The sequence below is a fragment of the Kogia breviceps genome, chromosome 2, assembly GCF_026419965.1.
Source record: "Kogia breviceps isolate mKogBre1 chromosome 2, mKogBre1 haplotype 1, whole genome shotgun sequence".
Taxonomy (NCBI): domain Eukaryota; kingdom Metazoa; phylum Chordata; class Mammalia; order Artiodactyla; family Physeteridae; genus Kogia; species Kogia breviceps.
The window spans coordinates 36,947,965-36,969,350 of NC_081311.1; the positions used below are offsets into that span (position 1 = coordinate 36,947,965).

At 41.9% G+C, this 21,386-nt stretch overlaps 1 long non-coding RNA gene across 1 annotated transcript in view; it reads right to left on the reverse strand.

The window, feature by feature from the left end:
• The window catches only part of LOC131750259 (uncharacterized), a 189,327-nt gene that overhangs the window by 167,091 nt on the left and 850 nt on the right, over positions 1–21,386 (reverse strand). Inside the window, exon 2 of the long non-coding RNA XR_010838890.1 lies at positions 19,653–19,774. This is a non-coding gene — a long non-coding RNA (uncharacterized lncRNA). The remainder of the gene's footprint in view (positions 1–19,652; positions 19,775–21,386) is intronic.

Below are 21,386 nucleotides of genomic sequence, written 5' to 3' on the forward strand. Positions count from 1 at the left end.
TATGTCCCAATGTGTTATAGTGACATGTAACATCACTGAACCTAGATATTCTGAGAATAAGTCCCTGAATCAGTTAGAAGTAGGATGGGCAAAGCTTTTAACAAAGCAGCCAGAATCACATCACACACCATTGGGCTAGGACGGAGCACAGGCCCCTGAAACTGTGTTCCACGGCCAGCATGTGGTAGGCATTTAAGAAACACTAATCACCTTCCAAATGGGCATGATGCTGGCACTTATCCCTTCTCTTTGGACCCAGAGGGTATTTCCTTTTTATCTTCCAGGTCTTACATTGGAAAATAAAGCTCTGTTCACCCTTCTAACCGCTGCAAGAAAGGAGTTGGGGAGTTTGCAAAGTTACTATGAGGATTCCTTTGTTATTATGCCTCCATGATGAAGTTTTGTCTGTTTTTTTCTTAGGTTGGAGTTATCTTTCTCTTCTCCTAGATTATAAATTCTGTTCTGGATTGTAAATTCCTCAGAATAAGAAAATGTCTTTTTCACTTCTGTATTCCTCACATGATCTTTAATACCGAGCAAAGATGCCATCAACCAAAGCAAGATGCCATCAATGTTCACTTAATACAAACACCTACATCATATGCCATCCTTTTTACTCTGACAGCCAAAATTACGTGCAATCTTTTTAGAAACTTAGCCAATGTTTTTGACTTAATGTAGTATTGGATTATGATTGCCTAAAACTGAATGACAACAGTAACTCAGAAAAGCATCTCTTGGGCTTCCCTGGTGGCGCAGTTGTTGAGAGTCTGCTTGCTGATGCAGGGGCCACAGGTTCGTGCCCCGGTCCGGGAAGATCCCACATGCTGCGGAGCGGCTGGGCCCGAGAGCCATGGCCGCTGAGTCTGCGCGTCCGGAGCCTGTGCGCCGCAACGGGAGAGGCCACAACAGTGAGAGGCCCGCGTACAGAAAAAAAAAAAAAAGAAAAGAAAAGAAAGAAAAGCATCTCAGCTTCCCAAAGGTATCACTGCAGATTGGGCTTGTATTTCTCTCCCACTTAGGTATAGTTGTCTAATTGCAGACAGTGTTTTTCATATGGAGTTGCTTTTTGGTAACAAGTCGGTATCTGATCTTCTCAGAAGTTTCTGCAAGTGGCCATCCAAGGCAGTAAGGCAGTCAGTAAAGTTTCTGACCACAGTCCAAGAGCACGTGTTCACGTGTACAAGTGCACATGCCATCTACACACTCTGCAAGGGGCAGGGACAGACTCCAAGCTGTCAAAACTACTATGACTCAACAACTTGAAGCAGACAGCTGGAGTAAGCCCAGCCCAGGACTTTACTAACCAAACTGTTAATGGATATTCTCCACTAGACTGATCCAAATATCAACAAACCTATGAAAAGCAGTGGGTCTCAACTTTCGTTTTAGTATCACCTGGAACACTTTTAAAAATCCCAATGTTCAGAGTTGGAAGGAGTGTGATACGATGAGGGTCGACACAGTGAAAGAACGGTGTGTGCTGGTGGGAAAGAGAAGTGAGCAGCTGCTTTGAGTGGGAAATTGTGGGCTGAATGAGCAACGTTTGCAGAGTGTTTTGAAGAAACTTTACTGTGACATATGGACTATGAAAGCACTAGAAAAGGTCTACACTTTGGGCTTCCTGTTTAAAATATTTACAGGTTAATTCTTCATATTTACCTCTCCTTGTTCCTAAAATACAACTCTGTTCCAGAAATGGGATAAATGCAGACACCCATGAGGATAAAGAGAACAGGAAACAGCAGACAAAGATAGCAGTTTCAGAACTTGGAAACACATGGAGATGGGGCATCTGCCTTGGTGAATCATAAAGAGCAGAAAGCAAACTGTATGTGGGGAATCAAGCCAAGAAGCAAGAGGGTTTATGATACAGAGCCCCAAAAGTCTCAGAAACTGGAGGTTCTAGAAACCTCTGAAGTATGGTAGATGCCAGGAAGATGAGAAGGGTTAAAAATCACCAAGGGGAGATGACTTCAATTTCTTTGCCTTACTATCTCCTTTTCAGAGGAGAATGTGTTTAGCTCCAATTTTCACTGAGGGCAGAGCCCTCTGGGAGTTCTAACTACATACAAGGGTCTCCGATCTGAACTACAAAATGTTCCCAAGCATGGGGCTTTGTCAGCTGTCCTCGAGTCTCCATGAAATCAAAGGCCTAAAATCATCAGGGATTAGCAATTGCTCTAGCACTTGCTTCTCTCTCTAGATTCACAATATTGCTTCAGTTTAGTCTCTGATAATTTTCTCTATGTTCCTGGCAGCTTAGCCATTCATTGTAAAAAGTGTGTGGGGTATGTGTGTATATGCATCCAATATTTTACATTTTATTTTGGTGTACTTAACAGGACTTTTTTTTCTAGATAAGTATTTGGAAATATGGTCAGGTTAACCCTATCATTCTTTATAGCTTTTGAATGTCCTAAATATTTCCTAATCATTTAAGACAGACCTCTAGAACACCTCTCCCAGATTGTCAGACAACCAACCATCCCTCCACCACCACACAGAAGACTGGGAATTTACTCTCCTGGAGAGGTTAAACATGGGACAAAAGGCACAGGTGAGGAAAGAGGTGATCTTCCAAAAGGTAACAGGGATTAGGTGACTGCATGGTGAAGTCCTAAGTGCCTTCACCATATGTGCTTACAGAATACTGGCAACCAGCCAGTTCCTCCAAGCCTGCATTGGAGGAACCATCTGTAAAGTGACCAGCCCAAAAGAAAAGACCAATGATGCTGACATTTGAGGATCCCCAGCAAAATAGCAAGTCTCTGCTTGATAAACCTATACAAAAGCCAACCTCTCAAATAACCCCATCCAGTACATATGCACCACTGCTTGTAGAGCAGACAATCTTAAATGTGAAACCACCACTAAGAAGACGTTTAAGAAAACCCTCCACATGACAGACATATTAAAATAAACAAATAAGTCTAAGAGACAAAGCATGAAACAAAAGAAAATTTGCCCTAACATACTTAGAATTAAATATGCAAAAAAGAAAATTCTGTCTCCATAAAGCAAGAAGAGGAGGTTATAAAAAGGAATATCATTGTGGTACATATATACAGTGGAATATTAGCCATAAAAAGGAATGAAGTAATGTCATTTGCAGCAACATGGATGGATCTGGAGATTATCATCCTAAGTGAATAAGTCAGACAGAGAAAGACAAGTATCATATGGCATCACTTATATGTGGAATCTAAAAAAAAAAAAAAAATACAAATGAACTTATTTACAAAACAGAAACAAACTTAGAGAATGAATTTATGGTTACTGGGGGGAAGGGTTGGGGGAGGGATAGATTGGGAGTTTGGGATTGACATGTACACACGGCTATATTTGAAATAGGTAACCAACAAGGACCTACTGTATAGCACAGGGAACTCTGCTCAATCTTCTATAATAACCTTAACGGGAAGAGATTTGAAAAAGAATAGATACATGTATATGTATAACTGAAACACTTTGCTGTACACCGGAAACTAAGAAACTTGTGAATCAACTATACTCCAATATAAAATAAAAATTTAAAAATAAATAAATAAGGCAGTTAAGGAGAGAGGGAAGACAGAAGAAAGTGAAAATTAGCTACTCTTCTCAGCCTTCAGAACATACAAATAGATACTGTATAATGCTGCTAAAAATCAGCAAAAATGTACATATTATATATATATCTACATCAATATCTACATACATAGATAAAAATAACTACTAAAATAACTAAGAGTCAAAATGCACGTATATAGCTAGTTATCCATCTGTACCTATATCTTTTTGTCATATGGGCAAATAAATATTTATTTGGAGGAACAAAAAGAAAAGGAACATAGGATCAAAAAGTATTTCATAACTTCTGAGGTAAAGAGTAGATTCTAAGATCTTTTAGAGAGGGAAGAACAGTCATACAAAAATCAGTAATCAAAATTATCAGATTTCTCAATCACAATGTAAGAAGCTAGAATGTATAATGACCATGTAGAAGGCAACGGTGCAATGCTTTCAAGGTCTTTGGAAACAAGATGCACAATAGATCTCTATATGCAGCTAAACCATTCATTGACAGTAGAGGAAGGACAAGAAACGTTTCCAGATATGCTAGATCTCAAGTAATCTACTTCCCAAGAACTCTTTCTCTGGAAATTAATGCAAGATATGATACCAAAATGAAGGCATAGTCCAAGAAGGAAGAAAGACAGAGGATCCAGAAGACAGACGTTCTACCCACAGAGTAGTGAACAGAATTTCCAGGCCCACAGAGAAGAAAAAAATTCCAGGATGCTTACCATGCAGCAGCCCATATTTAAACAAAGCAACAGAGAGCACCAGAAGGAAAAGATGACACTGCGTGTGTTTTAACATATGGAAATTAGACCTATACTTCTGGTGCCAAGTTTGGCATAAATTATTGACAGCTACATTAAAAACTCAGCAACAAATTTTAAAATGAAGCAACTGTTAATTTCAATTGAAACAAAGTTTAATCATTGCAGGAACTATATGACTCAGCTCTGAATAATAAGGTAAACACTGAATACTGATTTAACCAAAATGATGATATAACTATATAAGGGGCAGGGAAGTGTGTGTGCGGTAGTGGGTAGAGCCCAGTTCACCAAACTCTCACTTTTTCATAGTAGTTTATCAGCGGATACTAAGATTGAAATATCAGTAGATACCAGTAGATAGCTGGTGCTGATATCAACAGAAATATGCTATTTAGAATCCAGGAGATAAATTCCAGGAGATATACTCCTCCAAAATTTCACAGTGATTGTTTCTGAAGAATCACATTCTGGAAATTGAGGGACGTGTGGAGGGTAAGGGACTATTGATTTCATGAGGTCTTATAGGACTATTTGTTCGCCAACTATATATATGTAATGATGTTTTTAAACCTAAAATTTAACTTTTTAAGTGAAAAACATAACACTATTCAACACTTTTGAAATTACACATGCATCTCATTTGAATGTGACTCACCATTGGGCTCTTTGCAGTCTCAGCTTCACTGAGTTTACCCTGAACATACCTTAGGTCCCTGGTGCTGGATGAGATCTTTTCCTGACTCACTTATTGGACCCTCACAACAACCATATAAGAAAGTTCATTGAATTTCCCTTTTTAGATAAGGAAATAGAAAGTCTGAAACAGAATAAAAACTAATCTTCTAGCACTGCCTGGAGCTAAGAGTGATTTGGTGACACAGTCCTGGCCAAGGAGATATAAGCAAAAGTCTGCAGGTGCTTCATCTTCCCTCTACGAAGAATGTGGGTTTACTACAGCCTTCTTGTGGCAAGGAGCCACACACAGAGAACAAAGGCTAGAAAGAGCCTGGACCACTGATCTTCTTAGTAAGCCACCAAGCCATTCAGGACTATCTACCCCCAGACTTAATAAAAAAGTGTTTAAAACTACTTAAGTCACCCTGGTAAGATTTACTACTGCACATACCTGTACACAACTCAGCTGATACAGGCTCCAAAGCCTCTTGTCTTTCCCAGATCCTGCCTCTCAGACTCCCAATTAAAGCTGTAAAACAGAAGCAAGAGCATAGCTCCAAGCACACATTTCCCCCCTTTGACGCTCTCACACATCTCTCTCTGAAGGATCATGAAGGTGGAAATCTCTAGAGAAAGTGTGGATAGACTGCAGTGTCACAGAAGCAGCCAACTTCCTGAGACATGAGTAATAATTTCTCTGGCTTAGTGGACTAATCAATAAAAACCTTTTTGAAACCCATGGATGGGATCACCCAAGACGGCAGAATGGCCTATAGGACAACTGGAGCCCAGAACAAAGCAGGAATTGCACTGGACTTATTTGGCTTTTTCTTCTTTTTTTTTTTTTTTTTTTTTTTCCATTTTGAACTTTAACTTAGTTTGGTATAGTAACAATATTAAAGAGCAAGGGGGGATCACATACACACCCCCAGCCCTACCTCAAATCTTTTCATTTGAGTTTTGAGTTCATTTAGAGTCTGTGTATTCACGTATTCTTACTTTTCATAGCTGTAATCATATATATATAAATTTGCTTTGTCTCTTACTTAACATTAACACAACAAACCATGTAAGTTTTTCCATGAACAGTCTCCATAATTTTCATTTTAATAACAGTCTTTTAACAAGTAACTACTACATGATAGACTCTAATGTGAAAGCTACAGATGGAATAATATTCCATCAAGTAGATGTATCATGGTTTACTAGCCCATTCTACTAAGGATGGACATTTACTTCATTTCCATTTTTTCCTTTTATAGATAAAAGATGCAGCAGTGATCATCTTCATAAGTCTAAGTTTTGGCTTCTGATAATTATTTCCAATTCTGAGCAGTGAGATTACTCAATCAAAGGGTAGGCATATCTTAAGGCTCTTAAGATATAGTACCATAAGTATTTTCAATGTGGACCTTTACCAGAGTTGCACTGTGCATCCTTCAGGTCAATGTCTTCTGAATCAAAATCTCAAATGGGTTTTCTTAGGTTAGAAGAGCCCAAGTTACATGTCCTTGCTCTAGTAGCAAGGAAGGTCAGGGAAGAAGACAATGTCTATTTTCTGCCTTGGGACATCAAGATCTAAGGGGAAAATCTCCCAATAGAGATATGTGTTTAAGGTGTACTAGCAGCCAAAACTCCTGCTATCTTTTCATACGAGTGAATTGACTGGTCCAGTTATCCCAGCTGACTGTACAATATGGCTTAGTCTTTTATCACTCAACTGAAACTATTCTTGCTAAGGTCCTACTTGACCTTATATCCACCAAATCTACTGGTCGATCATTTGCCATTTCTTGTCAAGTGCCGTTACTTTGCTAATTCCTCCTCCTCTTTGAAACTTAATGCTTTGGTTTTCATGATATTATACCCCACTGGTTCTCTTCCTTCGCATCAGACAGTTCCTTTTTGGTCTTATTTCTGGTCTTCCTCCACTGATCTCCAAGTATTGGTATTGCCCAAGGTTTCACACGTAAGCAAGTATCTCTCTTCCCAGCTGGAGACGATGCTCTCAATATCAATCTCCCTCACACATTTAACTGCCACCTTGTATCAGTCAGCTTTTGGATAGGAAAAAAGACACCCTTTATATATGTCAATATAAAGGGCTTAAAATACAGAGGATAACGAATCTTGAAAGAGCGAAGGGTGGGGAAGGTGAAAGAAAGCACCAAATATGTTCTCTGTGGTCATTTTGACTCTCTTGACCTGAGTGAGTAGTTCTTGAGAGCTCTCCTGGTGGGTAATTTGAGCCTCACATGTGCCCCTGCATCTACCTGCCATTGGCTCTGGAAAATAATGTGATCTCCGGGGAGTCTCATATCCGTGCATTACCTGTTCCAGAGCAAGAAAGAGTATCTGGTCACAGAATCCCCAGAAAAGTTGAGATTCACTGTGATTAGACTCTTTTAGGCAATAAATTCACCTCCAAACTAATCCCCAGCTCTATAGGTGATACAAGGAACTTAGTCATTGCTCATCGGTACACTCCATCCTCTTCAACCCAATGTGATCGGTTTAGCCCAAATCACATGCTCTACCCCAATGGCACCACAAGTTGAATCAGCTTCCTCACAACCACACAGATCCCAGCTGAAACCAAAGCCTCTTGGAAAAGTGGGAAGAAGGAAAGTGAGGAATCCTCAGATGTGCACTACCCAACCCTACTTCCACTGCCTTCATTTTTTCCTGCAAAACCATAATAGTCTCGTCATGACCAATAACTCTTTCTCTAATCCATTTTCCTCTTTACAGCTCAAGCCATTTACATAAAACATGTAAAACTGCCCACAGCACTCCTTGCTGAAAACGTTTAATGGCTGCCCTTCACCTAATTCTGTACAAAGTCTCTGTGATTTGGTCTCATGGACCTCAAGCTCATCTCTCTCTAATCCTGGCCTTATATTTTATGCTCCAGTAGCCTCCAATCACAACATCCCTGGCACAGGGCCTGACATGCAGTGCATGGTCCACCAATGGTTATCAAGTAAATGAACGAATCAATGAGATGAAGAGGAGATAATTTATTTACATCTCAAAGTAAAACTAAAGCTAAGGTAGACTTCTGGTTCTTCTGTATTTTACATCCCTCTCATTCTGTGTGGGGCTCAACGCACAGCGGGTGTTGAAAGCTGCTTGTTAGCTCACGAGAAATTAGCTCATTCATTTTCATATCCAGGAAAGAACTCCACTGAATTTTGATTCCTAGCAATTTAAAAAGATTTTCTGGGTGTTATAATTATTGGCCCATTGTAGGATAAAAAGTGGGTGAAAGAATTCATTAGCTCATTAAAATACAATGAAAGGAACATAATTAAAACATTTAGGCAACTTTTGAATCACAGAAAATGAATAATCAGAGATGCGAAACAAACCCTCAGCCAGTTAGTTGGCTACAGCGGGCCCACACTTCCTGCTTTCTCAAAACACCATCAACTGGCTGGTTCAAAACCCTCCCTTCTACCCCCTCCTCCAAAGAGGATTTGCTTTAATGAGTTTTATTCTTAGCCCAGAGACTGGAAGCAGGGGCAGCATAAACCTCGGCAGGGAAGCCCTCTGAAAACCTGAGGAGGGGAAATTGGCATTTCCCACTGCTGCCCCTGCTTTTTTTTTTTTTGCGTTATGCGGGCCTCTCACTGTTGTGCCCTCTCCTGCTGCGGAGCACAGGCTCCGGACGCGCAGGCTCAGCGGCCATGGCTCACGGGCCCAGCCGCTCCGCGGCATGTGGGATCCTCCCGGACCGGGGCACGAACCCGCGTCCCCTGCATCGGCAGGCGGACTCCCAACCACTGCGCCACCAGGGAAGCCCTGCCCCTGCTTTTAGTAGTTTGTTTTTAACCCCAATGTACCTGCCACTGTGCTCAGTGTTTACACACATCCCATTTAATGCTCACAAATGAGGCAAATATAATTACCCTTCCTTAATCAATGACACTAAGGTTGAGTAATATGCCCCTGCTTTCCATCCCTATGCAAACCTGAATAGTTAGAGGACTCTCGCCAGGACTCGGCCTGCTCCACCCAGCCCCGCGCCATCAGATAGGGCAGCAAGCTCTCCACATATTTGTTGGGTGGCTGATGTCTATTCCTGGCCCCTTCCCCTCCCAGCTTCTCCAAACTTTTACCATCACCCCTCTTGCTGTTCCTTCATTCCTTTACTCCCTCGCATGTCTCCCTAACGCCCACCAGTTCCCACCCATCACCAAATGTCCTTGTTCTTCCCAGTAACATATGAAATCTCAGGATAGCAATACCTGGCGATCTGATGGCACAGAAGGAACAGCAGTTTCTCTCGTGAAGATGCTAAGAAAATATATAATATAAATCACAGGATTATAAGCCTCTGGTAGAAATACCCAAGGGGTGAAATACCATTGGGCATTTGGTCTGGGACCAGGAAATGGAAACAAGTCCAATTTCTACTTCAAAAAACCTTTTTTGAGGGCATCTCATATGAGACACTATGCCAGATGCTTTCATATACACTGTGTAATAATTCCACTAGGAAGCCATGTATCTCATCTGGCTTACTATCACATCCTCTACAGAGCCATAAACTGGAATTTTTGACACCCAGGACAAATTTCACAAGATAGCCAATCAAATCAATCTTGTGAACCAGGCCTTGCTTATAAGTGAATGTTAATAAAATGCTTTATCTTCTCATTTACGTTAATTATTCTTGCTCCGGAGAAACTAAGTTCTTGTTCATGAAGGTACCTAATAAGCTCTTTAAATGCAAAATCATTTAAAAATATTATGGAAAAGTTATATGCCCTCTGCTATTGATGCCCAAATATAGTTCTGAATCTCAAGACACATAACAGCGCCTGGCACATGATAAAGATGGCCTTTATCTCCTCTGCCTGACTAAACTTTAAACAGGTTTTTTCCTGACTATAGGCCCTTGACCTCCCTTCCCTTAGAGCATTTACTTTAGAAAACATGCAATTATCCATTCTCTTTCTGCCTCGTTGAGATGAAAAATCTTCTCCCAGCCTTTGCCAGTTTTTACTGCTCAAGGATGTCTTTCTCAAGAACCTGGGAGCCATCCCTTTAAAATGTAATCATTGAAGGATATAGCACCCCTGTCGCTCAGTCTCTGTAGGGTGGCAGGAGCCTATGTTAGTCTAGGTTCTGTAGAGAAGCAGGAGGACACAATCCAGCCCATAGAAGATGTAGACACATCTTTCACACTCTCCTCCTTGATGCAGTCCCAAAGCCTTCAACACTGAAGAGAGCAGGTGGATACCAAGAGTGGAATCTGAAGACAAGTTCTATCTATCAAAAAGGCCCAAGACAGAATGGAAGCTGTCTGAATTTCTTCCTGAAATCTTGAAAAAAAAATATGTCTGAAGAAATAACAGGGCTAATATCATAGACGTTCAGTGAAGACAGACAGGCAGAGATGGCAGAAAGAAAAATCTATCAAGGTGAAATGTGAGCAACTCTATTCTTCCAGAAGAACTGAATAAATGCAGACTGGCCAAGAGAACTGCCCATCCAGGGAAGGGTCCCTCTGCACCCTATGACTCCTGCTTCTCTACTTTGTGGCCCCTCCCATACTACACAGTGCCCGTTATACTGCTAACTCCTCCATCGGAAAAAGGGCAAGGAAAGGAGAGAGGAGATGAGAGGGATGATAAAATTCAAGCCCATCATGACAGTTCTGGGCATGGACCTAAATTGGCTTTCACCACTTTCTGTTACCAGGACAAAGATAAAAGATAGGAGAAAGGGGTTTTCTTCCTGGTACCCCTCAGATCTCCTGCTTGGTGAAGTCCCAGAACAGACCCATATTACCCATTGCTTGTAGGTTTCTTGGCAACACATGCCTCTTGCCCAGTTAAGTCTTCTTGGGGCTCCAGTAGCCATGGTGAGGGAGGGAGGCTGTCAGTTTCTCTAGGAATCATCTAATCGTTTGGCATCCCAGCTCCTGGGCCTTCCCCTCCCTATTCTGGTGGCTTACCATCATGGAAAGCTTGGCTCCATCCACAGATTTTTGGATTTTGGTGTTTTTTTTTTTTTTTTTTTTTTTTAAACTAAGGGTATATGCATGTAATTTAAAAAATTCAAACCCTCCTAGATCTCCTCCCCAGAAATAACCACTGTTACTTGTGCATCTGTGCAGAGAAGCTTTATACTTTAAAGCACTTAATAATCGATACAAATGACTGCATATTATATACTGTGAAAATAAACAAAAACCTCAATTAAAAGAGTTGGGAGGGCAGAAAGGAAGTTTTCACAGGAAAGCCCGACAGGAAGACAGCCCAACAGGGGGCCAGGCAAGCCCCCTCTTCTTGCCTGGCAAGAGTTCAGCCTATGAGGCAATGTCACAACTCAGCCAATGAAAACCCACTCTACTTGGAACTCTCAGTTCCTCCACTGAACCCTTCATTTACTTGGGCCTTCCCAACTTCCTCTTCCCTTCTTGAAAAGAGTTCTCTCCTTGTTGTGTGGGGACTGATACATGACTGGCCATGGTTGCAGACTCCAAACTGCAATTCTTTGCTGATCTTGAATAAACCCATTTTTGCTTAAGTAATTGGCAGTCTCTTTTAGGTCAACAATACAGTAATACAGCAATCTGTGCTCATGGCCAGTGGATATATGTAGACACTTATGACCATCTGTTTGAGTTGTTATAATCTGTTTTACTATTATGAGTAGATCTCACCAGGGTGAATTACATTCAAGTTACAAGCTGTGAATCAACCTGACATTTTCACAGTGCTAGACAAATGTTATCATTTGTTTGCTTTTATTAATAGAATTAAAATTTTATTTCAGTTTCCATAGAGTTCTACACAAAAATGAATGGGCTTACACTGCCAGCTCTCATATGATGGCACTTAAGTTAGTTTCCACTGTCATAATTCTTCTAGCTGTTTATCACAGTCCCACCAATCCAAGCCACATGGATGAATCAGGCAGTTTATAAAAGGTAGTATTTATTACTGTGTGTAGTAAATGAAGAAGAAAGTGGTACCAACTTCCCATGTTCACCAAAACCCCATCCCTGCCCCAGGAAAGAGTTTCTGTATAGCCAGGACATTCTCTTCCTTAGAATATATATGGCTGGTGACAAATGCATCTCTCGTGACTCTTCCTGAAACTTGACTCAGTTTTCCCCTCCCCCAACAAGACCCCTGTTTGAGAAGGGGAATCAGAAAAGGATCAAGACTCAGAGCAAGGGAAAAGGATACCTGAGTTCAACAGGGTCTCCTTTCCTATGGAGGTTAGTTGCAAAGCCCATGCACAGGGTAAAAATTGCATAAAGACAAATTATCCTTGAAAAATCCCTTGGAAAGGCACTACCTTGTTGATACATAACCTCTTAATAAATCCAAGAGAACAAAATCACCGATTTTTCAGTTGAGCTCCAGTTGAAGCCATTGGTTTGTGTGTGGAGGCCATTTTCATGAGGAATGCAAATCGCTAACCACTACAATCATCCTTGATGCAGTAGCATGCTCATGCTAGAGGAGGCACTTGGGAACGAGGGAAAAGAAGATTCACATTCTTTCATAGTGGGCTTATACTCACTCCCATTCATTCTTTCTCCCAGGCTTGGACTCACTGAACGCAACAGGTCACAATCACCAGCACTATGAAATTATATTTCTCCTGAATTCTACTTTTACCATCTTACATATTGCTTACCGAGTTTGGCTGAATGCCTAAGGGTTACCAGCATGAAAGATGCAACTGAATTCCATAAAAACTAACAGCCCCAGACTTGTGAATATGGCTCAGAAATTTTATAGTGCCCTCTCTGTACGCTGCATTATTTCCCAAAGACCTCAAGTCTCCCTCCCCTGAGATTACAATAAGAGACAAGCACTTGCTTCTCATTGGCTTTCAATGTCCCACTGATTAAAGTGGAGTCCTAATTATTGATATTACTAGCTGAAGAGCTATATCTTCTTTCACGAGAAATTCACTAATTCTAAGAACCAACATTTTATGACCAGGTCATGTTAACCAGTACAAAGTTATTTCTACTTTATTGTTAATTTCTAATTAAAATAAATTCAGTTCACTTTTTACTTCTTTCCCAAGACAAAATCGTATTTGAATAATATTCTGAAGGGCAACTGCTTTCGTTTCTTCTCCTCCTAATGTGAGGTAATCACAAAAAGAACCTTAAGAAATCTCCTCTACAGTTACAAAAGGGATCTTGTGGTCATGGGAATGCTCTATCAAGAGAAAATGTTTGCAAAGTACATTCTATTCTCTGCTAGACTTGATAACTATCAGTAAATCTCACTTAGTCTAACAACTTAAGCAGAAACCCCAGCACAAACTGTGCTCTGTGACAGTATGTCCCCAAATTTGTTATTTGGAACACTATGTCTATGGAATTTCTTTTAAGTAGCAGAACAAGCAACTTGGGGAAACATTTGTTTTTAAAGAGTTTCATTTACTGAAGGACTTCTCAGAGCCTTTAGTGTGCTAATATTCATGGTGTGTCTCCAAGAGGTGGATTTAACATCCTCTGCTTCCCATTTATGGTCACAGAGCTCTTTTCACAGAATATCTCAGAGGACTAGCATGCTATGTAGCATATTTTGGGAAATATTGCTCTACAGAATATATTGAGGATAAGCCAAGATAGGAATGGTCCAGAGACAGTGGAATTGTTCGGAAGTACAAGTATCAACAACTACTATCTTTCCAAGTCCATTTACAGAATTGGGCCCTGCGCCTCTTGGATCTACATGAGAAAGCAGTAAATGTTTGTGGGAAGTCAAGATCCACATCAAATAGGGCTAGTTAATGACGAGGACTTGCCAGGGAAAGATGACTTGCCAGGGGAAAGATATCAGAAGCCAAAGTTAAAAAGTCAAAAAGTTCTGGAAAAAGAAAGATACAGAAGCAAGATTAGAGGTAGAATGGAACTGAAAACAGGAAAATAAAAGGCAAGATATGATACGAATAGGAGAAGAGGAGCAGCTGTGGCATTCCACATTCTCTTAGCATCCACCAGCCACTCATTACCGAGTAGACTGGCATATTTTGCTGGGCTAGGGACCCTCTATCTAGGTCTGTGTTACCCTTCATAGAGTCCAGACAAGCCTCCTCCCAATTTCTTTACGGTCTTAACTGGCTGACCACAGCTTCGCCCAAGGATAGATCTTCCTAAAACTCTTAGCTTGTCCAAGTTACTGACTAATCCAATCCCAAAGCTGATTGGTATATGCAGATTATAATAGGTGTCACTCTAAGATTCAGCATGCCAATGATAAGAAGTATGATTCCAGGCTGCTTCCCAAAGTCCTGTTTTGCCAGTTAGAACAAGGATTAAAGTCCCAGGTATGACCTCCCATATTGATGGGCCTCAAATCATCCTCAACTACCCAGCCCCTGCCTTTGGCTCAGTCGAGGCCCCTGCCTTATCCTTATACCCAAGTTTCAACTCCTTCCTCTCCCCGCCCACCACAAGTACTCCTATTTCCTTTGGCCCAGAGCCTTGACTTTGATCCCTCAAACTCTGAGTAAGTACCATTTACCTGAAAAAGGTTCAGCTAATAGTCCATCATGGATTCATTATTGCTATGGTCTTCTCACCTAGTAGAATTTGACCATTTCATCCTGGAGGGTCATTTCACTGCATCTCTGCCTCTCGCTAAACCAGCCCCTTACACCTGTGACTTGCTCACTTGAGTGAGATCCCCAGGGCCTAAAAGCTGTCTGCTTTCTTCCTTCTGCTGTTTTCTTCTGCAATGTTGTTTTCCAAGAGGCATTGGCTAGCTTTCTATATCTGTGCTAAGTTCATTGGCATCACTTTCATGTTGGGACTCTCAATATTTATTCCAGAATAACTGTGGTATCACCGCTCTCTGTTCAAGGTCCACACAGGGGGGTTTCATAACCTGCATGACACATCTGGTATCTCCATGTCTGAGATCAAGGATTACAGTTTTAGCATTTACAGTTACCTAACAAGGCTCTTCTGGAAGAATTGGAACCTCAGTGTTCCATTACTGTCTGGTCACTACACCTAACTGACACAGAAAAAGAGGGGGGAAAAAAAGACATTCACATGTTTTGGTCTCTTCCAGATCCTTAATTCAATGGAAAAATACACAGAATCGGTGACTCTCTCTGAGCCTGCCTGTATGTCTATCCACACGTACTCTTTTTCTTCCTAATAAACAGGTTTGTTTCACTACTTTCCATCTCTATGTGGAAATTCATTTCTACACAGCTGACAGGCCAGGGCCTTTTCACTGGCCACTGGTCCCTGGCAGTCTAGTGGCTAGGATTCAGTGCTCTCACTGCTACGGCCTGACCTCAGTCTCTGGCCAGGAACCGAAATCCTGCTTCAAGCCACTGCAGGCCGAAGCCACCCGAGATCAAAACAAAAACTCCTATGTATCCTGGCTCCTCCTTTACCTCTTCGGTACAGTTCCTTAGAGCCCTCTGAGAGACTGTCTCCCAGGCTGTCAACCTCAGTAAGATCTCCAAATAAAACATAACTCACAAAAAAAAACACCCAGAATCAATAATATTCCACAGCTGATTAAAAGTCTTTCATAATAGGACACAAATCGATTATCAAGATGCTACTTTTTTAGTGTGGTATTAGCACAAAAACAGACATATAGATCAATGGAACAGAATAGAGAACCCAGAAATAAATCTGCCATCTACAGTCAATTAATCTTCAACAAAGAAGGCAAGAATATACAATGGAGAAAAGACAGTCTCTTCAGCAAGTGGCGTTGGGAAAGTTGGACAGCAACATGCTAATCAATGCAATTAGAAAACATCCTCACACCATATACAAAAATAAACTCAAAAGGGCTTAAAGACCTAATTATAAGACAAGACACCATAAAACTAGAAGAGAACATAGGCAAAACATAAATCATAGCAGTATTTTCTTAGATCAGTCTCCCAAGGCAAAAGAAATAAAATCAAAAATAAACAATGGGACCTAATCAAACTTAAAAGCAAAGGAAACCATCAACAAAATGAAAAAACAATCTATGGAGTGGGAGAAAACATTTGCAAACAGTGTGACCAAAAAGGGGTTAATATTCAAAATACTTAAACAGCTCATACAAGTCAATCTCAAAAATATAAAGAGAAACAATCGAATCAAAAAATGAGCAAAAGACCTAAATAGACATTTCTCCAAAGATGACATACAAATGGCCAACAGCCTCATGAAAATATGCTCAACATCGCTAATTATTAGAGAAATGCAAATCAAAACCACAATGAGGTATCACTACACATCCTTCAGAATGGCCATCATCAAAAAGTCTACAAACAATAAATGCTGGAGAGGATGAGGAGAAAAGGGAACCCTCCTACACTGTTGGTGGGAATATAAATTGGTGCAACCACTATGGAGAACATTACAGAGGTGTGCTGGGCTGCACTCCACAGGCCTACAAGGCCTGTGCTTGCCCAGCTTCAAGACTGAACCAACAGCCCTGAGTCAGCAACAGAGACATCAATGGTTTAATGAATGGGGGAGCTTACATGTCTGAAGCAAGGTCCTGGAGTGACACTCCACCACCTTGTGCAGCGGACAGCAGGCAGGACGTGGCAGCAGTCTTCCCTCATGGGGGTAAGTGGGGGATTACCAGTTATAGGTAACTGATGTCAGGTGGGCTTATTAGTTTTCAGGCAAAACCAGCAGAGGGGCACGCCCCTCACGGCCCCTTTGATAAGAACAGTCACCAGCTGGGACCTGGGGCAAGTACGTAGGAAGGTAAGTCAGGTGTGTAAGATATAAGAGAAGCAGGCACTGGTTGGGCAGGGGATGGACAGAGAGCAAGAGAACAGCCATCTTGAGCAGCCTGACCATACGCTCCACCCCTACATACCCTGCACAACCCTTACAATCTTGGTCCACCTCTCTTCCGCGATATCCCTGGGGTCAGTTATGTAGGGGGCACTGCAACCAGCTGCCGCAGATACAATACAGACAGCAGCAGCCAAGGAGCATCAAGAATAACATACCTAGGATGCTCATGACAGCCATTTGCCAGTATGTGGGCACATTCTGGAGCCAAGTGCTTACCGAGTCAATGGAAAGGGAGTCAGCAGCACTGCCCTGTGCAGTTATTGATATAAGAAAGGTAAGGCCAACCCTGGTTTTCACAAGCCCAGAGCCATCCCCATGGGGAAGGGGATGCTTGACCTTAAAAGAAACAGTCTGGTGGCCTAGCCAAGAATCAGCAGTCACGGTACAGATCTGTCACCCCATGTTATGTTGAGTGCCATTAGGGGTAGACCCATCAGGTCTTCCCAAAACAAAAAGCAGTTAATCCCACTATTTGGACTGTGTGTCCAGAAGCCAGCCTATTCCATTCTACACAGCACAGCCCAGGGGTGATCACGGGCAGTCAGTTGTTCAGTAACGTTAACCAACAGGGGTCCTTCTGACATATTGACATATGGCACAAGATGGCGAGTCTTTTCCCCCATTGTCAGTAGTTCCCACCTAGTCACATTAGCTGGGTCGATTTTTCATGGAAGTCCAGAGGAGGACAATGGCATCTCACTGTAGACCCAGCAATTAGACTCATTTCACAGTGAGGCCAGTGTTGCTGCTCAGCCCTCAGATTTCCTCCCTCAGACTAGGGACAAAATGTAAAACATCTAATAGTCATAGCACAGAGGAGATCATGACCATTAAGCAAAATACAAGCAGTAACCATATTCTGAGATAATACCACACACACCTGTGGTTTTTGTCCTAGGCTGCAATAGAGTTCAGAAGACTCAACTTTTCAATAATACAAGAACATGTCTAAAATCACATATACGGGGACTTACCTGGTGGCACAGTGGTTAAGAATCCACCTGCCAATGCAGGGGACACGGGTTCGATCCCTGGTCCAGGAAGATCCCACATACCGCAGAGCAACTAAGCCGCGAGCCACAACTACTGAGCCCGTCGACCTCAACTACTGAAGCCCACGTGCCTAGAGCCCGTGCTCCCCAACAAGAGAAGCTGCCACAATGAGAAGCCCACACAGCACAACGAAGAGTAGCCCCAATTCGCCACAACTAGAGAAAGCCCACATGCGGCAACAAAAACCCAATGCAGTCAAAAATAAATTTAAAAAATAAAAAAATAAAATCACGTTTATAATGGCCACCTAGTTTTACCTTGGATGTCTGAATGACAGCTACTCCATTTTGACTTTCAAATGCATTCCCTTCCTCAATGGCCAAAGCAGAGTTACAATGCTTGTCTGTAAGACCACAAAATGGGCTGCTCTGGTCAGTAAAATTTAAGTTAAACCATGTATATAAGCCAGAATGACTTCCCTATACCTCAGTAGGTATAGATTTTCCCATCATTTCCCCCTTTGATTGCGAATCTTTCAGTGGAAAGCGTTGATTATCAAAATATCCATCCCTAGATCCTGGGGTGCTGGCTCCTATCCCAGATTCAGATCATGTCCCTCGGTGCTAGGCCTCCTTTATACTGGCCTAGTCATTCACGCTGGGGGAAAACTAATCAGACCTCATGAACAAGCTCTGAGGTATGTTAATGGGGAAATACTTTATAGGCTATACATTTTATCACTTATACCCAATTGTCACACGAGCATTGTACATATGCTTTCAGCAGCAGACTTTAAGCAAGCAGCGTCACACTTCACGAGTAGCTATTATACTCTGACAATTTCACTAGAATTTCACTAATTTTCTTTCTATCCGGAACACTGGGGCAAAAGTATAGCTAACTCAACAACTTTCATAAATACAGACCTCAGTGAACAGAACTAGAATTTAACATCCATTGAAACATAATATTGTTCCCTCTAAAATTACCCTCACCTCCACCAAACACAGCCAATCAAAACTAATTTGTTTGCAAAATAAGTCTGGTCAATTGACCACACAGGCTTCTCCAAACTGGCTGAAGGGGAACTCCTCAGGAGTTTCAGACTGAATTCCCAAAAGGCCTCTCAAGGCCAGGAAAGCCATGCCAAAGGCCTGCTATCAGGCTCCGCCTTGGTGGATTTTTCTCTTCTAGAAGTCCCCAAAATATTGAGATTCCTGCACATGACAGGAGACAGTCTTTTCCATTCCCCTGATAAGGCTGCTCAGAACCCAAGAGTCTTCAATTTCTGGGGGGACCAGGTAGAGACAAAAAAGAAAATGCTTCAATTCTACCCACAGACGTAGTTTACCAAATTGCTATAAAAGAAATCAACCAACTTGAGGGAAAGGGCTTCCCTATATCTGGAAAACACAGATCAAAACCAGTAACATTCCAGACAAAACCCATAAAAAGTATAACCATATTTACCAGTTCACTCAGTAACCAATCCTTTTGTTAACTTTTTCTTAAGCCATTGGGCCTTCCATTAAGATTCTTTAAGTTCTTACCCAGTATGGCAGTATAATCTGAAATTTTTCAGAGACCTGTTGTCAAAAGGTCCTTCTGAGGCAGGAGATAGATGGGCCCCAGGCTGAGCAGCTGGAGTTTGTCCCCTGTAGACAGACTCCAAGATGAAATTAACAGGAGAATAATAGAAGACACTGAGCCCTGCCCAGATAAAAGACAGAGACCACATATTTCTCATTCTCGAGGTCAAGGAGACCTTCCCACCTATACATGTACAGAAAAGCTCCCTGGAGGTCAAAAGGGGAGTGATGTCAACCTACCCATAGGCCTCTTCGCTGGAATCCATCTTGGTTAAGAGATGTGCACACACACGGGAGGATCCTGAGATATACCAAATATGGACTCAGAACCAGGCAAAGCAAGATGATTGGCCAAAGGAAACCTGAAAGAAATGCCCCACATAAGTGATATAAACTACCACGAGGGCACAACTCTCTCTGAGTCCACCCATGTGTCGATCCACACGTACTCTTTTTCCTCCTAATAAACGCTTTACTTGTTTCACTACTTTCCGTCTTTGTAGGAATTTATTTCTGCCTAACTTCAGTCTCTGGCCAGGAACCAAAATGCTGCTTCAAGCCAGTGCAGGCTGAGGCCACCAGAGGTCACTTCCTATGAATCTACTTTAAGATGAAGCATGTTTGCAAAAGCATCAGAATAAAACAATAACTGTCTATAAAAGACAAAAGACTTAAAAAGACCTGGTTAAGCACCTGATTATGATGTTATTGATAAAGAAACTTGGTTACAATAGCTAGAATTATGACTGATCATAATTTTAACCCTTAAAAACCTTAATCTCTGACAAAAACCAAAAAGCAAGTAATTGTGCATTTCCTGATTGGAAAACTTATGCTTTAGTCTTCATCTCCTATGAAGGCAAGGGTAGGTAAACTTAGACCCTCTCAGTAATTAACGTTCCAATATTTTAACCTATTTGAAATGACCCAGATAGTCAATGAATTCTCTTCATTTCACCTAGTTTAGTTACCAAAATCTGGAAAGACTTTTAGATAGACATTCCCAAAACATAATCATTTCTCTATAGAGTTTACCTAAAAGCTCTTTTTTCTCCTTTGCTCTTAGAGATCACATGTTCCACAGAGCTCTGATTATTTACATCTCAAAGGCACAACAGAAATAACAATTCCTTCTAGAGAGCTAGCTTAACCAATTACAAAAGGCTCACTTTGATACAATAGCAGAGCCATGAGAGGCCACTGTTCTCCAGATCTCTCGGCAGGCCCCATTCAGCAAGGACTGCCACCACAGGGCGCTACATACTAGTCAACAGCCACCTTGGGATTTCCCCGTAATTTTCAGGATCACCCCTGGAACTTTTGGGTCCCAAGTGTTAGTGGACGACCCCCTCAGGATCACACCCACAACTTTTGGGCCCGACATGCTAGTGGACGGCCCCTGCAGCTTTTCTTTCCCTGTCCTGTATTTGCCAACATCTCAGTGCTCATGGGATATTTCTCGGTCTCCTGGCTGCTCCGCCAATTGTTGGGCTGCACCCCACGGGCCTACCAGGCCTGTGTTTGCCCAGCTTCAAGACCAAAGAAAGAGCCCAGAGTCAGCAACAGATACATCAGTGGTTTAATGGAGCGGGGAGCTTACACATCTGAAGCAAGGTCCTGGAGCGACACCCCACCACCTTGTGTGGTGGATAGCAGGCAGGACGGGGTAGCAATCTTCACTCCCGGGGAGAAGGGGAGGTTACCAGTTATAGGGAATTGATGTCAGGTGGGCTCATTAGTTACCAAAGAAACCAGCAGAGGGGCATGGTCCTCACGGCCCCTTTGATACGAACAATCACCAGCTGGGGCCTGGGGCAAGTACATAGGAAGGTGAGTCAGGTGAGTAAGATATGGGAGAAGCAGGCACTGGTCGGGCAGGGGGTGTACTGAGAGCAAGAGAACAGCCACCTTGCGTGGCCTGACCATACAAAGTTCCTTAAAAAAACTAAAAATAGAACTATCATATGATCCAGC